Source organism: Octodon degus, unplaced genomic scaffold (genome assembly GCF_000260255.1).
Source record: "Octodon degus isolate 3935 unplaced genomic scaffold, OctDeg1.0 scaffold00294, whole genome shotgun sequence".
NCBI classification, from domain to species: Eukaryota; Metazoa; Chordata; class Mammalia; order Rodentia; family Octodontidae; genus Octodon; species Octodon degus.
This window is the reverse complement of record NW_004524870.1, coordinates 358,537-363,961: the sequence shown is the minus strand read 5'-3', so window position 1 is coordinate 363,961 and position 5,425 is coordinate 358,537.

Sequence of the window (5,425 nt, the reverse complement as noted above, 5' to 3'; positions counted from 1 at the left end):
TGGCTATTTCTGTGTTATTTGATAACTGTTGACTCAGGTTCTTTGTCAATTTTTTAAAAATTGATTTTTGGTATTGCTTTATATTACTTTCTTATTTATTTTAGATATTAAGTCTTGTACCAGGTAATTCATTTGCAAATAATTCTTTCATATCTTGATTTTCTTTCCTTTTAGTTGATGATTTCCATTACTAATGAAAGATTTTTGTTTGATTATCCCTCTTATATATTTGCTTCTGATACCCACATATGCCCACTCATGTTTTAATATGTTATCCAAAAGAACACTGCCAAGATCAAAGTCAATCATCAAATTTCAAGCACCTTTTCTCTTACTCTTGCTTCTAGTAGTTGTATGGTTTCAGATTACTGCTTAGGCTGTGTTGAATTGATTTTTATATAGATGATGAAACAAGGGTCAATTTTCATTTTTATGAATATGGGTATTTTATTTTCCCAACAAAATTTTCTAAAGATGATTGCTCTGCCCTTTTGGGTTCATGACATTCTTGTTGAAGATAACTTCATCACAAATAATTGGATTTATTCCTGTGATCTCTATTCTGTTCTATTGACTTGCATGTTTGTTTTTGTCTATCGTATTGTTTTAATAATTGTACCTTTGTAATATATTTTAAAGTCAGGAAATGTAAACTTTCTTGCTAAAGATACTTTTGCTCACCTGTCCTTCTTTCGTGGATCCATATGAATTTTAAGACATTTTTATTTATAAGTGTAACTATACTTATACCACAGGCTTACAGTATTCAAAACCAAGATATTTTCATGGAATTGCAAGTGACCTTGGCATTATATAGTAGATAGAGCTCGAGATTAATGGGACAGAGTATCAGCATTACGTGCTAAGCCATTCATCAGTCACCAGCTGATTTTCTTACAGATGCTAAAAAAATGCATTAGAGAAAGAATAATCACTTCTATAAATGCTGAAAAAGATATACACATTTAGGAAAATAAAACTAGGTCTCTATCTCACATAAACTATAAAAATTCAAAATGGATTAAATATTTAATCCATTATATGACTTGAAACTATACTACTACTACTCAAATAAAACAAGAGAAATGTTTTAGGACAATGGAGTAGGAAAGGATTATTTTGACAAGATGCCAACAGCGCAGGGAGCAAACAGGAAAATGGGGCTAGATCACTATAAAAAGCTTCTTCACTCAAAGGAAACAATCAACACAGTGAAGACAGCCTGCATAACAGGAGATAATGTTTTCAAGATATACAACTGACAATGTGTTTATATCCAGATGCATTCAAAAATCTAAGAAAAAATATCCCCCAATAACTCAGTTAGAAAATGACAAAAGACATTTGTCAAAAAGACATACAAATAATCAACAAATACATGAGAAAATGCCCAGTAACTTTAATCATCAGGAATATGAAAATCAATGCTACCAAAACTATCATACCTCCTCAATAAAAATGACTGCTGTTAAAACAAAAGACAGAAAATGATATCAGTATGCGGAGAAAAGAAAAACTGTTCTCAATCCTGTTGGTGGGAATGTAAATTACTGAGTCATTACCAATAATGAATAACTATCATTTGAAGCAGTGTGGATGGCTATCATTATAGTAAGTGACATAAGCCAGATAAAGAAAGATCAAACTCCTTATCACTCATATGAAATATAGCAATTTTGATCTCATGAAATTTGAGAATAGGGTGGTAGTTGGCAGAGGCTACAAAAAGTAGGGAGGATGGAGGAAATTTGATCAATGTTATTCAATTTCAGTTAGATAGGAGCAAGAACACTGTTGCATGATAGGGTGAATATAAAAAGTCATTCACTCTACATTTTAAAAGGAAGAAATGATTTGAAAAGGTATCACTATTAACAAAAGTAAATATTTGAGAACATCTTTGTATTTCACCAGAATTCTACAGTATGTGATGTATACATATGTCAAAACATTATATGGTAAGCTCACAATAACAAAATGGTTATACATTTGTGTATCAGTGAAAAATGAATTAAAAAGAAGAATGAAACTGGGATTTTGATAGGAATTACATTAAATATGTAGAATGCTTTGCTCTTTAAGGATAATTTAACAATGATGGTTTTAATCTCTAAATATAAAGTCTTTTTATCCATCTTTAATTTTTTATACCACTTTTTCAAATTTCCAGCATCATTTTTCAGTTCTTTGATGAACATTATTCCCCAGTATTTCATTCTTATTGCTGTTATTATCACTGGCATCATTTTGTTAAATTCCCCTTTGAGCTCTTCATTGTTTATGGCTGAAACCAGGATTAACTTATTTATGTTTATTTTTGTGTGTTGTGACTTCATTTACAATGATCTGAATGTTTAGCTCCTCCACTGAATTCATATATTGAAATCTTAACCTCTCAAAAGCTAATATTAGGAGGTGGGCCTATTGGAAAGTGAGTAAGTCATGAGATTAGAAACCTCAGGACTGCGACTTGTGCCTTACGAAAGAGACTTCATTGAGCAATCTGGTGTGTTTTTTTATTTTTTTTTTTAATTAAATTTACTGGGAAACAAATAGCAATGAGATGGTTTCAAAACCAATTCATAGAACAGTTTCAATAGTTAATATATTGCAAAGTGTTGTCTTTGTAGTAGTTATTCATCGTATAGGATGCAGACACAATATCCTGTCCAAACACTATTAGTACAAATCTTTTTTCTCATTGTATTAAGAGAAAGCAGCTGTATACCTATCTTAACTATTTTGTGTATACAGATACAAAATGGTCCTTAATTTATATCCCCCTTTTTTTGTTTAGTTTTGTCTGAGATGGGTATTCCCTTGCCATTTAAATATTTTAGGTGCATGAATTCAGTGAAATAATCCAATATAGCCCAGGTGGAAAGTGACACATATAAGCCAGAAAGTGAGTGCTTTTCATAACAAATTATGTCTTGATTTCAGATTTACATATCCTTAGAATTATGAAAAGTGAATTTCTTTTATTTAGGAGCTACCAGTTCATGGTCAGTGAATTAATGTATTAGTCTTGACATATTTTTGCTGGATCTTCAAATTTTTTAAATGTGTATGATCAGCTTGCTCACAAAGAAAATGTGACATTTTTCTTCTCAATCTGGATGATTTGATTTCTTTTTCTTTAGTATTTCCAAGAATGTGCTAAAAATGTTGGTAAGGATGAATATCTTTGATTTGTTCCACATCTCAGATGGAAAGTTTACAAACATTGCCCATTAGTTGTCATAGAACTACAAGATTTTGATATATGATATTATTTTATGAAGGTAATATCTTTCTATCACTATTTTGTTAAGAATTTACAACATGGGCCAGGCACATACCTCAGTAACACAAGTGTCTGCTTGGCAAGAACAAGATCCTGAGTTTGATTCCCAGTACTAAAAATAATAATAATAATAATAATAATAATAATAATAATAACAATCATGAAAATACATTGACCTATGTCAAATTCTTTTTAATGTACCTATTGAGATAAGTTTAATATCTTGTTAAATTGTTATGACATATTGAGTTATTTACATGTGTGGAACCATTCTTGCATCTCAGAAATAAACTCCACTTGGTAATAGTGCACAATCCTTCTAATGTACTGTTGAATTCATTTTGCTGGTTTTTCAGAAAGATATTTCCATTAATATTTGACAGGAAAGTTGTTTTGTTGTTATTCTGTCCTGCAGTACCTTTGCCTGATTTGGGTATGAAGGTGCTGCTTGCTCATAAAATAAGTTTGGAGGAGTACCCTCTTCCATTTTTGAAGAGAGTGAGGGTTCTTATTAATCATTATCAGAATGTTTAGTGCAGTTTACCTCAGAGATCAATCATCAGGCACTGAGCTTTCCTTTTGGAAAGATTTTTGATTATTTTTTATTTGTTGGTGGAACTGGGGATTGAACTCAGGTCCTTGAGCTTGCCAGGCAAGCATTTAGTCTACTGAGCTATCTCCCCAGTCTAGATTTTTAATTATTGATGAAATTTATATGTTTAGCTACTGATCAGTTTAGTGTTTCAATTTCTTCCTTATCTGGGCTATTTTTAATTTTAGTTTTGTGTTTCTAAGAATTCATTCATTTTCCCAATGTTATGCAGTTTGTATATAATCATTTATAATAATCACTTGCAATCTTTTTTTTTATTTCTGAGACATCTGTTTAATGTTCCCTGTTTCATCCTGTTAAATTTGTCTTTTTCTTAGTCTTTCTAAAGATCTAAAATTTTTATGTTTTTAAAATCTTTTGTTTTGTTGATTTGCTTTCACTTTTTGTTCTCTGACTTATTTTTGTTCTGCTTATTATTTCCTCATTTTGTTCACTTTTAGTTCTTTTTTTCCCCAGTTACTTTGCTTACAAAATTAGTTCATTTAAATAATTACTTCTTTTTAGTGTAGTTACTTATTGCTATTTGTTTCTCTTGTATTCTGTATGTATTTGTATGTTACATTATAATTTTCATTATCTTATGATAATTTTCATTATAATATTTTATTTCATTTTGTCTAGTGATTTTTCAGAAGCTGGTGGTTTAATGATAAAGTAAGAAAATGTTAAATGGGGAAAAACCAAAAATGTATTCTTGTTTAGAAATTAAAAATGTAATGTATAGGCAGCTAAATTAGATAGAAATATTATAGGCAGTCAGACAGGGCCAGGCCCTCAAGGAGGAAATGTGAAAGGCAAGGTGACTTTGCAACTTTGGAAGAGACCAACCCTCCCCACTGTGGCCCAGTGGGCCAGATCTCAAGACAAAAGTAAATAAAGGGAGCCACATACTTCCCTAGGGCTGGGCATCCAGAACTGATATTCTAAATGCATATCAATCACCTTGAAAGAACCCTAAAGAGTCACTAACCTGATCCCCAACAGGAAGTACCCTGTTCCATATTCATGCTCACTTGCTAAGTGACTCACTTCCTCATTTGGTATTGGATTTAATCAATTTTACCTGAGCAGTGGTGCTTGTAATCTCATTGATTGACTAGTTTTGTCCGACTTCATGCCCACCTAAGTGAGTTCTGTTCTCCACCACCTTAGACCTGCTTCACCACATGGTTTTATATGTAAAAGTCCTTGGAAGAGACAGCTTCCTTGGGACAACCCACTCGCGTCACCCTTCCATCCCTTCTCTTAGACAGAATGTTTCTTTCCCCCAGTAAATATATTCTACTCTTTAAAAAAATGTAATGTAAGGCTTTAGAGATAGCTCAGCAGTCTAAGTGTCTGCCTGGCAAGTGCAAGGACAGGGACTCAATTCCCAATACTGTTGCCATAGCACTTTGCCAGCCACTGAAAACAGGCATGGTGGTGCCCACCTGCAATCCCAGCTTTGGGGAAGCTGAGGCAGGAGGATCTCTATGAGTCTGAGCCACATAGTGAGACCCTCTACCAAATAAATAAATAAATACATG